Source organism: Brachycentrus maculatus, unplaced genomic scaffold, assembly GCF_059751285.1.
Source record: "Brachycentrus maculatus isolate JH-2025_06_01 unplaced genomic scaffold, ASM5975128v1 h1tg000285l, whole genome shotgun sequence".
In the NCBI taxonomy this organism is placed as follows: Eukaryota; Metazoa; Arthropoda; class Insecta; order Trichoptera; family Brachycentridae; genus Brachycentrus; species Brachycentrus maculatus.
The window spans coordinates 257,099-272,424 of record NW_028281036.1 but is presented as its reverse complement, the minus strand read 5'-3'; the positions used below and the strand labels follow the sequence as shown (position 1 = coordinate 272,424).

Here is a 15,326-nt window from a genome sequence, read left to right as displayed (position 1 = left end):
TCCAAAAAGGTGGAAAGACAGCTGGGAGTCAACATCCCAAGAGCGACAAGCAGAAACACGAACAGATCCTAAGGATCTACAAAAAGAAGAAGAAGAAGAAGATTTTTCATTAATATTTCACTAAATAAAGAAGTTAAAAAATAGTTTAGTTTGTGGTTTACTAATTTTCATAAAGTCAATAAAATGAAAAACAAATTATCAATTTAAAAAAATATAAAATCTAACATTACATTAAAGGTCAATTATTACAGACAAAGTATTGAAACCTTAAATAATAATAATAAAACCCTCATCCGCACCCCAGTGGTGCATAGGGCACTGCTTCATATGAACACAGTGTTATCTTGATCGTTTACACACGAAGGAAAGGTGATCAGCCCTCCGCTTCAGGCACCAGTCCAGGGTAATATTGAATAAATATTACAGTGAAAAAAATCACTTATATTTATTATTTATTAGACCCCCCCCTGGGAATCGAACCCGGGACCTCCAGTACGGCAGCCGAGCGTGCTGACCATCACACTACGGAGGCGGACATCAATCCTCGTCAATAAAATGAACCACAAATTATCAAATAAAAAAAATTATAAAAAAATATAAAAATTTATGACCTGTGCATTTGATGTCAAATATTCAAAAATTAATACGTTTTTTCTACAAATTTTCGCATACTTTCCTTATACTTAAGAAACAATGCATATCCCGTACGTATATGGGTAGTGAAATGTTGGAGTTACCAGAGGATATCTGAAATTAAACCAAGCAAGGTCAGTCAACTCGAGTGTCAATTTAATATGAAAATGTATAATAAAAACGAGTTTATTTTATTGACTTGCAGTTCATTTATCGCAGAAAATTTATTTCCGATGCACTCTGAAATAAATTTGATAATAAATATTTAAAAAAAAAAAACGGAGGTCTCAAAAGTCTTTTCTTGTTGAGATGGTGTTGACTAACGCAGAATTATCTACCAAAAAATATTAATAAATAATTTAGGAATATCTGGAATAACAAGAGAAAAAATGGGCGAATTCGATTTGCATGCTATATATTATTGCATATTAGCGTGATTGTCACACGTTCTCAATCTTTTTTAGTCAGGCAACCCATTTTCTTTTTTCTTTTTTTTTCTTTTTGCGTTTTTATTATTTACAAAAAATCTTCATATAATATTTCATATTATAACTGTGAGCTTAAGCGTCTTATTATTAAAAAAGTAGGTATCAAATTGTGGCAGAGTGGGTTCGAATCCAGAAACTCTGACTCAAGAGTGAGACGCATATTGACATATCGTTCACTCCTTTCAAGAACGTTATAAATCAAAAATCGACAATTTTCAGTTGAGCATATTTTCGGAATGCCCAGAAAATGTACTATATCCCAGAAAAAGAGGCATATTTTTAACTTAATATTTACCCGCTACAGGGCAGAAAGTGTTGTTTTTGCATTTTGAAGAAAATGTATTGTTTAATTATTTTTTGAAATAAACTAAATATTTTTCAAATGGAGAAAAAATCTTCAGGTTTTATCTTAAAATATCTGTTGCATAGTAAAAAGTTCAATAAGTGGCTAGATATTTATTTTCAAAACATTGTATTATATTTTTAAAATTTAAAAACGTTCTCCTAAAAAATCAAGTTTTTTGATTTATGACGTTCTTGAAAGGAGTGAGCGATATATCAGAATCAAAATAAAGTTTTTCTTAACGATTTTCTACTGTATTTTGCTTGAAAATATCCATTTCAATTGTCCAGCATTGGTCTACAAGCATATTTGGATTCCATTTTCCTTAATAACCTTTCTCCACAGTTAGAATATTTTGATGAAATCGCGACGTACTTATGTGCGGCAAAACAATGTATGATAGATGTTCGAATGGTGAAATAGGGAAAGAATACAAAGCTGAGATAAGCAATATCGATAAAATTAAATTATCGATAAAATTAAAACGTTAAATTAAGACGTGCTGAGATGGTTTGGACATGTGGAACGAATGAGTGAGGAAAGAAGAGTATAAGAAAATTATGAGGAGAATGTAGTAAGAATTAGGAGCAGAAGATATACATATAAGTATTTCAAATACTTGGCTGTGGTCAGGTAAAGCGGCGGATATGTATCAGGAAATATATCACTCACTCCTTTTAAGAACGTCATAAATAAAAAAAACTTGATTTTTCAGGAGAACGTTTAAAAATATAATACAATGCATAAAAGATAAATATCAAGCATCTTATTGAACTTTTTACTATGCAACAGATCCTTTTAGGTAAAACCTGAAGGTTTTTTTCTAAATTTTAAAAATATTTAGTATATTTAAAAAAATAATTAAACACCACCTTTTCTTCAAAATGCAAAAAACAACACTTTCTGCCCTGTAGCGAGTAAATATTAAGTTTAAAATATGCCACTTTTGCTGGGATATGCTGCATTTTCTGGGCGTTCCGAAAACATGCACAACTGAAAATTGACGATTTTTGATTTATGACGTTCTTGAAAGGAGTGAGCGATATGTTACAATAGACCTAATATGGTCGCAGTGACATTAGGGATTAAAAAATGAGGAGATGCATGAAGACGCGAAGAACATTTGCAAAGACAGTGCTGTGACGTTCTTTTCTCTCTGCCTACCCCTACGAGATGCGGCGTGATGTTTAGTTTATCAAATTTGGCGGGCATGCCTTTGCTGATGGCAAGGAATGCTCTTCCGGTTAAAACAGTGAGAGTGAGATGATCTTTAGAAGAAAAAAACTAAAAACGCATTTGTTTGCTAAATCATTATCACAATCTCCTTTTCACCAACTAAATCACAGTGAAGCGACCTTGAGGTGGCATTATACGAAAACGACTTTATATAAATTATACAAAATAAGTATTGATATTTTTAGTAGGTTAGTTAGTTAGTTTTATATAAATGATACCGTTCTGTGGACCATATATGACTCAATCATTTCCTAGTTCATTGTAAGAGCATGTAATGCAAACTGCTTAGATTAAAAACGGGTTATTATCGGCCCATATAGAAAACCATAGAATCCAGTATATTTAAAACAGTTTTTGTGTGTCCAAATACTATATCATTTATTTATTTATTTATTTTATTTTATTTTTATTTATTTAAACTTCATGTACAGAAAATAAAAAGTATATTGGCGGGCTTATTGCTAAAAAGCAATATCTTCCAACCGACCAAAGACGGACTAGTGATATTGATCATAACGTTTGATACCATATATAGCCGTTTGCAATCAGTGGGCAGATAGTACTTGAACATTTAAAAAAACATAAATTACAAATTGACATTTAAAAAGAAACATAAATTAACAAAAGACGATAATAAGGAGGGCAAAGGAAGAAGGGAGTTAAGGGATTTATTGATTCCTTATCCGCACCCAATGGTGCATAGGGCACTGCGTAGTATTGACGCAGTGTTATGTTGATCATTTCTTACATGTAGGCAAGGTGATCACTCCTGCTCATCATAGACCAGTCCAGGGTATAATAAATTAATATTAAAATGTAAATTCACTAATATTTTTTTTCACCCGGAACCTCCAGCATGGTAGTTCAACTCGCGTACCACACCGTGTCCACAGATGGACAGTCATAAGGATAGTTTTTTTGTAAATTAAAATATATGTATTAGTAATACGACAGTTGTAAACATCTACGAAATTCCTTTAAGATATGGTACATTATTTGAGAACTGTGATCTTTTAACTGTAATTTGTAATATAATATAAGGTAAGTGTCTATAATACTGACTTAGTTTTTGTCTTAAGCCGGTCCATATTTTTAAAATATTTATTTAATATTAAAACGGCTTGATAATTTTTTTAATTTATTTTTATTTTTTAATGGGATAGTTTTATCCATACAAAGTTAAAAAAATAATAGTCAAAAGTCAAGTGCATATATTAAAATCCACGCAATAAACAGTTAAAGGCTTTGTATTCAATACTGACCTATTCGAAATGGATTATTTCATAATACTGACCGCTGTTGCCCCTATTACTGACTATGAGTGAAAAAGACAACTAAATTCATATTTTAATATATTTTACCATATGTAAACTGGAGTAAGATATAAGTATTTGTAATGGAAATAAATGTGAAAGTAAGTACTTATGTGACAATTTATTATTTATTCAAAAAAAACATATTGGTTAAACAAAATGTATTGTTAATGTATTGTTTTAAGCTCACTATAAATAAGTAATTCTGGAATGGAATAATTTCCTCTAGCATTTAGTCACACCGGTTCTGGAATTGTTTTTATGATTCCTTCTGAAGTATACTATATAGTATCCTGTTTTTCTGGCACTTCCAGTTCAGGCATACCATGACCCTGATCAAAGCGGAACCATCCTTTTTGGGATTTATTACAATTCCTAAAAAATTCCCCTTCCTACTTTACAATACAGGACTCATTTTATTTTAGTTTTTACGAGGAAGATTTTTTGAAGACCCTTGGTGATTTTCAGTTTTTTTTTCTTCTTTTCTGCCACTTTATCTTCTGGCACACAGAGACTGCTTAATCTTTCCTGTCCAGAGTAAAAAAAAACAATCCGCGGGTTCCGAAGGGGGTACTGGCAATACCCCAAGTAAAATGCTAAAAATACAGGTTTTTCACAAATTCGACTAATGTCAAAATGTTTATCATGCTATTGTTATTCTATTTTTTCCATTTAAATTTGAATTTTCTGCAATAAACAATAATTTTCAAAAAAACATAGTTGTGAAGAAGTTCTCTGCGGAAATGACATTCAATTCCGCCCAATGTTTAAGCATCACTGGACACTAGGCGCTTCGGCCGGAAACGATGCAAGCGAGAGGGGGTGAGGAGAGAAAGAGAGAGAGAGAAGCATACTACTCGGTACATACTAGCGGGTTTCTAATTTGTCGTATATTATGGTGAAAAAAAAAACAAAGAATGGTAAAAAAATCAGAAAAAGCGAGAAACAATACAAAAATGACATTACGTTGTATGAACAGTTTGGACTTGGGTTTGGGAATATCTGTCCATCTGTAGCCTGATTTGGAAGTGAACAAATTTTCTTCATTTCTACTGTTGTCTACCATATGTACGGGCTTGACGCTGTTAGAGTCAGATTCATCAAGTTCTTGGATTATATAGTTATCTGAGTCGGCGTCGGAAGCATAATCTTTATTTTCTAACCCTAAATGGAATTCATCATCACTTATATACATACATCAGTGTCCGTATAGCTCAGAAGTTGCTCAATCATATCATCTGTCAATTATTTTCCACTCATTGTTAGGGTAAAGTAAATATTAAAATTATGACAATTTAATTAGTGTAAAAAGGTAGATATTTATAAAATAAATATGAAAATGCAATTGCACCAAGAAATTTCAGTAGATAATTTAAATTAATAATAATTCTTATTAGAAACGAAAAAAAACACTCTGTATTTGCCAAATAACGCTTGCGTAACGAGAACACGATTCACACGCGTGCAAATTTGGGAATCTACCGCCGATGGTTAAACTGCGATACAGCGCTAGTAAAGAAATTGATATCCCCTTCGGAACGGGACAGTTAAACGCTGTTAGAACATTTAAGATCGTGGGATTTGGAGGTTTACAAGGAGTAACCTCATTTGGGTGTGCAACATTAGAGCATGATGGTAGTGTGCCTGATATGTATATACATATATATATATATATATATATATATATATATATATATATATATATATATATATATATATATATATATATATATATATATATATATATATATATATATATATATATATATATATATATATATATATATTTATATTTATATTCTACTAACCCTTATCCGCACCCGATGGTGCACTGCATCTGCACTGATGTTGTATTGACGCAGTGTTATCTCGATGGTTACTTACATGAAGGCAAGGTGATCACTCATGCGAGTATAGTGGAATCAGTTTATGTTTGATAATAAACAAAGTTTTTTTTGTTGATATTATGTTAAAAAAGAAAAAATAAATTGTATATTAACATAAGAAAAATCACAAAAAGATGGCTCAGAACGAAACTCCTTTTCTGAAATAGTATGTGTTTATAATACTGATCTAGATTCGTTTCTATTACTGACCGCTGAAACTATTTATTATAATTATAAAACCAAGCAAAAATATATAGGTCAGAATTAGGCCCCCATAATCCAAAAACTGTATGCTATCCAAAGCACGCAAGAAATTTACGTATTTAAGAATTTTCACAAATTTATGTAAACTTTAAAAATGCTCTCGTCTTACTCATTACTGACCTATAGGTCAGTAAAGGAAACTAATGAAATTTCGTGTGAATGTAATACTGACAACTTTTATTTTATAAATGTATTGTATTAATCATATGGTTATTTCACAAATACTTTGTTTTTTGTAAATTCAATACACTAAACTAACTAACACATATAAAATATTAGTAAATATCAATCATATAAAAATAATACACCTTTAAAATAAAACTTGAAAGATTAGGCTTGTCTGTTAAAGATTTTCCGTGTGCGCGCGCTACTTGCCAGATGTCCAAACTTTAACTGATATTTCAAACATGAAAAATCAAAATATTGACTATAAAACATTGTCATCACATAACACAAGCATGGCTGCAGTGTTGGTAATATTAAAAATTAGTAATAATTGAACCAGTGTCTTATTATCTGTTGTTTCTTTGAAATAGGTCAGCAATAGGGGCTAGGTCAGTTTTATAGACACTTACCTTATACGTGAACGTTCCGAAATACCCTTTTTTGCACATGTATATATAAAAACAACAAAGATAACATACATAATTATTTTATTGAAAAAACAACTCATGATCATCGCGACAACCCTAAGTGACTGCAACAATAATACAATTATCTAAATATAATTATTTAAAAGCAATCTCAATTACATCGTAATTTTATTGTAATCAGCCGTTACTTAAAAAATATGTTAAGATTACTCGTAATAAAATTCTGGGAACATAATATCAATGTCAACTCAGCAAGAAAAAAAATCAAACTTGTATTATGTAACCAAGAGAAGCGGATTTTCGAAATGCTCGGCATTCTGTCGTATTCCGAATATTTGACTGTCAAAATAATTATTTTTCTGTTGTTAAATTAATAATAAATTATATTATTTATTGATTCGGCATTAATTTTGTGGAATGACATGATTATTTTAATTAAATTAAACACTTGAATAATCCACTGAATTGAGTTTTATTTTTATTTACGACTAGTTTCGAAAACGACAATTGTTTTCATCTTCTGGTACAAATTAAAACTAAATTACTGTTTTTATTTGTACCAGAAGATGAAAACAATTGTCGTTTTCGAAACTAGTCGTAAATAAAAATAAAACTCAATTCAGTAGATTATTCAAGTGTTTAATTTAATTAAAAGAATAAATTGTTGAGATTGGAATACAGAAATATCGACATTTAAATGGCTTACGAACTGCCAGAGGCTGGTTTCCAATTGCACACTTAAAAAATGTTATATCAATGAAAATAATCACTTTTTGTGTATTTTTATTTACAATTGTTATTTATTTATTAAATTTTCTTTACAGAATAAATGTATATTCCTCTCCATTCCTTCTCCTTCCTGCAAAATCTATTTTTTATACCACACCTTTACCCTTTTACTCCCTTCCTCACACAAACACACTTCCACTCTTTTATTATTTATTTTTTATCTCTTAATGTTAATAGTTATTAAAACATAAATGTGAAATTGTTGAATTCGCTTTATTTTCATTAATGTAACTATTTTTGTTAAGGCAATGTAATGTGTGTTATTGTTATTGTAACCATTTTTGTCATCTGCTTTTTTAAATGTATGCTGTACAATTCCCGAACAAATAAAATAAAATATTGGCGTGGCTTATTGCTAAGAAGCAATATCTCACCAATACAAGTCAAGATTTGTACCTTATTCTGGAATATATAATACATGGATGCTTCAGAAAGATGACATGATTCAAAGTCATGGCCTAGGTGACGTTGTCCATGAGAGAAGGATAGAAGGAGGAAGGCTGACCCCAACAGTCTTCAAAGACGATTAGTTGGGATGGAGCCAGGAAGAAGAAGAAGATAGTCTTACGTTACACACATCCTAAACACACACGATACGTTAATGAAAACTGACTGATTAAGGATGCGTTTGCTGTTGTTTTTTGTTGCAAAACTATACAAATCAAAAAAGTGGTTTTGTTTGAAAATTAGTGGGCAGACGGTGCTTCTACATATGTAGTGTGTACGTGAAAATGTTTTTTTTTATTAATTTTAATAGGTGTAGTTGAAATATTGAGTGAATATTTTTTTTGTAAAGTTATAAATTATGATTCCCAAAGTCAATAATTCAATATTTATAATTATATAGTCTTATGTTGTGAAAATGTCAAACACCCGGCACTTAAACAAAAACTGACACATTTATAACAGTATTGAGGATGCGTTTTTTGGTCGTTTTTTGATATGCAAAATAAAATCGTTAAAACACGTTTTTGGAATACACCCCCAAAAGATGAGTAATTTAATATTTGAGTAAAATTGATTGAAGACATCGCGGAATAGGAAAACCTAATTAAGACTAATTGTATAAAATAAATTTTACAATTATTATTTATTATAGAGAAAAGAGGGGTACAATCACGATTTCTGACGTTCAAGTATTGGAAAAACTGCAAGTCAGTTCACAGTTAAACTCCGTTTTTTTTAAAAATATTTTCAAGTTCCCTTAGAAAATACTCCTTGCTTTTTATGTACAAGGATTTAAAGCATATTTAGTTTATATGTCTTAAAAATGATAGTAGATGCGTATAGTTCATAATAAACTAATAAGGTTGATAAATTAACTCCGTTGTGAATCGTTCCTGTAACACCGAGTATGAAAAATTCATTTTTGATTAATGTTTTACTTAGTAAATACCACTATTTCTTAAAATCTACTGTGACACGTGTTTCGATGCATTTCGCATCATTTTCTGACACCGTATCAAACATTGGATTTTAAGAAATAGTGGTACTTACTAAGTTAAACATTAATTAAAAATGGATAGATTTTACCACAAAGTGACTGCAGAATCGATTAATGAAATTATTGAAGCCAGTACGGTTAAAAAAAGCGAACAGTAGATTTTAAGAAATAGTGGTATTTACTAAGTAAAACATTAATTTAAAAAAATCGATTTTACTACAAAGTGATAATCAATTAATGAAAGAAAAATTCAGTTAAGACTGTTGTTATATTTCAAAATGAAATTTACGGAAAAAAATAAGCGATATTTTTTTTTATAAATTAAACACTTATTAAGTTTTATTTCATCACACACGACTAGTTTCGAAAACTGCAGATGTTTTTATCAACACCTGATTACAATGTTTTATAAATCAACTATGGATGAAAATATCTATCATCGAGGAAAATGATGTTTTCGTTTATAAACATAGAATTCGTATTCTTATAATAATTTTCCATTTCTGAGTTTGTTGAAAACGTGAAGGTTGTCCTAAATCAATTAATCAACAAATATTTAAATGACAGCAAAAAATATTGACGGTTAAAACCTATTGTAATTTGAATATAATAAAGGTTTTTCCATGTGCCGTCATAATGGTTGCCAAAAGATTCAATTAAATTTATAAAGAAAAGCAAGATATTGTATTTTATTGCAAAAAAGAAACTGGATACAATAAAATAGCCAAATAATGATTTTTTAATAAAATAATTTCAAATACATTTGATTTTGTATTTTTAAAGTGTCGGATACAAAATATAAAAAAATACAATTGAAAAACAATATTTAATTTCTGTTTGGGATTTTTCTTGTGACGTCATCAACTACCCGCCGAGCGCGTATCTGGGCGCAATGTCACGGAGTCAATGTCACGGACGTGAAAAACTATTTAAGCCTCGGCGGGGTTGGAATCGCGCGCATTGTTCGGTAATCCTCGCGCCGCGAATGTCGAGCAAGTGCGCCGACACGAGCTTTCGTGCAAAAGCTCTACTTGCGCAAGTGCCACGCACCGGTGAAGACGGCTCCGCTAAGTGATTCAAAGTTAGGACCAATTTTCACACTCTTTAAGTGATTCAAATTTAGGACCAGTATTGTCACTTTTGAAAAATTGGAATGTTTAAGTGCTGTGAATTTTGAATTAGACCAATAGGAATCGTGATTTGAATTTAGGACCAATTTTGCTACTTTAAATAATTGCAATTTATAAATAATTTTGAATGTGGAACAATTTTATCTCATCAAATTTACTGATTTTTCCAAGCGATTTAAATTTGAAACGAGCTTTTCACAATTTAAACCTGTTTTTGAAAATAGAATCGATATTTACCAAGTAAAACAAATTGAAGTTCGCAGAATCCGAAATTTAAATTAAGAACAAATATTGGTACTTATCTTGAAATCTTTGAAATAGTTCGAATATAGGACCAATTTTCACACAATATATTTTTTTTAATTTTTCAAGTTAATAACTGTTCACATATATATAAAACTAACAAATAATAATAAATATATATAAAAAAGGATTATTAATATAGCGCCATTTTCGTGAAATAGTGAGTCAAGAGCGCTTCCCTGTGATTTATTAGGGTAAAGCATACAGTGGAAATAATTTAGTAAACGATCATATCAGTCTCACTGTTTCTAACTGATGGAAGAGCATTCCATGCCATCAGTTCCGCAACAGCAAAGACATTATTGCCAAATTTGATAAACTAACTATCGCGCCGCTTCTCCGCACGGTTATGCAGAGAGAATAGAACGCCACACCAATCTGTCTTTACAAACAATTTTCGCCTCTTCCACTCTCGTGTATCTCTTGACACAAAATTATTATTCATTACTTGTATTATTTAATATTATTATTATAATAATAATAAAACCCTTATCCGCACCCTAATGGTGCATAGGGCACTGCTTCATATAAACGCAGTGTTATCTCGATCGATTACACATGAAGGAAAGGTGATCAGCCCTCCGCTTCAGGTACCAGTCCAGGGTAATATTAAATAAATATTACAGTGAAAAAATCACTTATATTTATTTTACCCCCCCTGGGAATCGAACCCAAGATCTCCAGAACGGTAGCCGAGCGTGCTGACCATTACACTACGGAGGCGGATATTATTATTATTAAAACTTAAATTAAATTCAAAATAATTACAAGTAAACAAGTATATTTGACGGTAGTTTGCAAGTTATCCACAGTAAATATAGAAAATAAACTTATTTATGGCAACACAAAGGAATGAAGTCTCACAAACTCTTGTCAGTTAATTATTATTAGATATTCACATCAAAATATAAATTGTGTGACTTTTATTATTATTTAATTTATTTCGCAGATAAATCTTAAAATGACTCGTTAGGTTTACAAATATACAGCCTTTGATCATAAAAATAAAATTTTAACGTTGATAAGATGAAGCACCCATGAATGCGATGAATTTCAAAGACATATTTAAATATTTAAATCAGGACCAATTTTGATTTGGGATATGCAAAATGCAACACCAAGCAATCTCAGCAAAACTTCAAATATTTGGCAAACATTTCAATAAACTCCCTAAAGAAATAACAAAAAATAGATGATATAAAATTAATTCAAGAAAAAAAAAATTAAGAAAAAAATTAAAGCTCTATACATTTAAGTCTTTCTTCTAAAAAATATACAAAAAAAAACTATTTTATCTTTTATTATATAACATTAAACCACGAGTGTAAGTCCCTCTCCAAGCACAAGAGCACAGTCTCTTTTATGGAGAGGCACAGCGAATCGAAATATAAAAGTTCTCCATATGTATAAATGATTCAAACGTATTATGATATAAATAAAAATGTAAATATATTAAATGAATAAAATAAAAATATTCAATTCTGATTTAAGATATTTAAATCTGGACCAATTTTGTGACGTATTGAAAGACAGTAATCAAAAGAGCATTACAGTCACATTTTAATGACGAGTGAACACAAATAAGAACATCAATATACAATTGCAGATGCCTTTGAGGTGACAATAGTTTGAACGGGGCAATTATTGAAATTGCACATTTGAACCGCAGTTCAAACAATGACATGTGACACAATAAATAATTTATACGCAATATCGTTTAAAAGTCTGCGAGTGAATTGTTGACTTTGTTGTTTTCGTGATCCTGAAGACATTGCTGGATTATATTTTTAAAAGTGCCTCATTGCTCCGAGTTAAAATAAGGGTCATACGATTCCAGAAGAAAAAGGTAAGTGGGTATGTGTAATAAACATATGTGGAGGTCCTGAACAAAACGTTACATTTCCATTGTAAATGATTTTAAGTGTTCACGAATGCTAGCTTGTAAAATCGTTTTGGTGCGATGAATGTAAAAGAAGCGAAGAATGTTTGCAAATACAAAATGGTGTGGCGTTCTATTCTCTCTGCCTACCCCTGCGTGGAAGCGGTGTGATGGTTTGCCAGTTAGTAATTGAATAGGTTACGTTTTCAAAACATACATTCGTTTAAAAACCGCCTCTAAATAACTTAAAAACGTAGTTTAAATTTCAAAAAATTTCAAAGAACATGTTTTAATGAAATGGTCGATAGTTGTACTAGTAGGTATCACTTAAATTTGAATCACTAATTTTGTGGTTCTCAGTTTTAAAACTTACAAAATAATTTTGTTGAAAATCACTGAAAAACATATATTTTTACAACTTAATTTAAAAGTCGACCGGATTCGATGCCAAATTTTTCTTCCTCAAGCATTATAAATAATAATTTATATATTAAATGTTAAAATCAAACACTGTTTTTCAGAGTTTACTAAATTGTATTTTGCGGTTAAAAATACATAAAAGTAAAATTTGTGACAATTATTTTGCCTTGTAACGCCATTTTCAAAGTAATGGGTTTTACATTACCTTACTTTGGACATTAGTTTGAAAATGCCATAAAAACACGAAACAATTGTGACCAAATTTATTTTTATGTGTTAAAATACAACAATAAAATACAATTTAGTAAACTCTAAAAATCGGTGATTGATTTTAACATTTAATACGAATTGAAATGGAGTCCTACAAATTTAACGTCAAATCTTTAAACAAAAATAATTTGTATTATTATTTTTTTTTGCTTGAAAAGTGGTCTACATTATATCAAAGATATATAGTGAATTTGTCCTATTTTGAACGAAGGTCTTGTTTATCATGTCTATCGAAATATTCTATTTTGAAATTATTAAGTTGAAACCATTTTTTTTATCATTTTATTACAAGCGTTGTTAATAGATTTACTTAAGGCGGAATAATCGATATCCTGCAAATGAATTTGCTTAAACCCAGTTAACATTTAACGTATTATTTTTTTGTTGTTGCTTAAAACAGCATTTTCGTGATATTTTTTTCGAAACAATTATATGGTTTAGAAAAGAAAAGAGTTATTGGAAGGTAATGAGTGTAAAAAAAGATAAAAAAAATATTTGTTCAATACGTATTCTTAAAAATTTACAAAAATATTTTTAAATACATTTTCTTTAAAAAAAAATCAAATTAATTGGAATATAGATATAAACTACTAATCCCTTATCCGTTAATTGTCTGCCTCCGTAGTGTAATGGTCAGCACGCTCGGCTACCGTTCTGTAGGTCCCGGGTTCGATTCCCAGGGGGGTTCAAATAAATATAAGTGATTTTCCACTGTAATATTTATTCAATATTACCCTGGACTGGTGCCTGAAGCGGAGGGCTGATCACCTTTCCTTCATATGTAAAAACGATCAAGATAACACTGCGTTATATGACGCAGTGCCCTATGCACCATTTGGGTGCGGATAAGGGTTTTATTATTATTATTATTAATGCCTTATCCGCACCCAATGGTGCATAGGGTACTGCATCGTATGGACGCAGTGTAATCATGATCGTTACTTACATTAATGCAAGGTGATCACTCCTGCGCTTAAGCGACCAGTCTAGGGTAATATTAAATACATATTTGGGAATCAAATCCGGCACCTCTAGGACGGTAACTTAACACGCTACCTATTACAATAAAATTGTACGCAGAATACACGTGTGGCTTCTCGCATTGCTGATCGCGTAGGTACTGAAATGTATATTTGAGACTTCACCCTTAAACAAAGCGTATCTTGAGTGGGGAGATGTTACGAAATCTAACAGGTTCAACAAAATATGAATAAATTACAGAAAAATGTACGATATTATGCAAAATATTCCATATGAATGGGAGAATTAAAAATATTACAAATAATAATAAACTGACATCTTTTATATGAGATATTATTTATGTGTGTTATTAAGGCACCGGTCGACCAAAAGTTATCAACTTTCGAAGAATTACCTTAACTGCATAATCAATATAATCACATTCAATTGGGCCATATTATGCAGAAACCATGTAACCCACAAATAGACAAGATGAGATAATTATATTTAAATATTTTCACAACTAAAAAAACAACACTTTGTTGAGTGGAAGAAGCTAGTTTTGATATTATCATAAAGAACCATTGTTTACTGTGTATCATATTTAAAAATATGTATAATTTTGTCAATAAGGCCACAGTTCGGTATTTCATTGGTTCGATGTACATTTAAAAAAAAATACAATGAACACATCCAACCATGTTGGACGGTTTCATGAAACTAGTTTTTTTTCTTTCTTCTAGTTTAAAATCAAACACATATTTTCAGCAATATTTTCATGTACATATTTAAATCATTTTAACATGGTCCAATTAATGCATAAAAACATAGAGAACAGCTTTTTCATATATATATATATATATATATATATATATATATATATATATATATATATATATATATATATATATATATATATATATATATATATATATATATATATATATATATTTATTATTATTATTATTTTTTTATTTATTTGTACGTATTTTTAGTAGAGTCAATCGGGGCAACTTTAAACCTTAGGTAACATTGAACAAAATCAAAGATTTTTATTACCCTTATAAGTGAGGTGTATTAGATATTTTCACCCTCATATAGTGTAGTGATTAGATAGTAGCTGTAGGTCTGGGTTCTTTACACAGGGGGGTCAAAATATATTTTTTTAATTCACTCCAATATTTAATTGACTGGACCCTGGACTGGTACCTGAAGCCCATACATGCATTTCATAAAAAGGTCTCGGCTATTAATAAAAAAAATTGCTGCCGATTATTCCTGACCTGACCGAGTGAAATAACTACACTTTGAAATACTGGATCATGCCACGTTTTCCTCGGTCTTCCTCTGCTTTTATTACCAACCACATTCGCCT

General features: G+C 30.3%; 1 protein-coding gene and 1 pseudogene across 3 annotated transcripts in view; one reads left to right on the top strand and one right to left on the bottom strand.

Annotated features, from left to right (window-relative positions):
• The window catches only part of Flo2 (flotillin-2), a 547,503-nt gene that overhangs the window by 425,379 nt on the left and 106,798 nt on the right, over positions 1-15,326 (bottom strand). The gene's annotated exons all lie outside the window — the stretch shown is intronic.
• LOC148305106 (glucose dehydrogenase [FAD, quinone] pseudogene) overlaps positions 9,945-15,326 on the top strand; it is a 30,172-nt pseudogene continuing 24,790 nt past the window's right edge. Inside the window, exons 1-2 of one of the 2 annotated variants that reach the window (XR_015838238.1) lie at positions 9,945-10,070; positions 11,914-12,268. The product of XR_015838238.1 is annotated as a glucose dehydrogenase [FAD, quinone] pseudogene, transcript variant X1 (transcript). The remainder of the gene's footprint in view (positions 10,071-11,913; positions 12,269-15,326) is intronic. The other variant, XR_015838239.1, reaches the window with a different exon arrangement.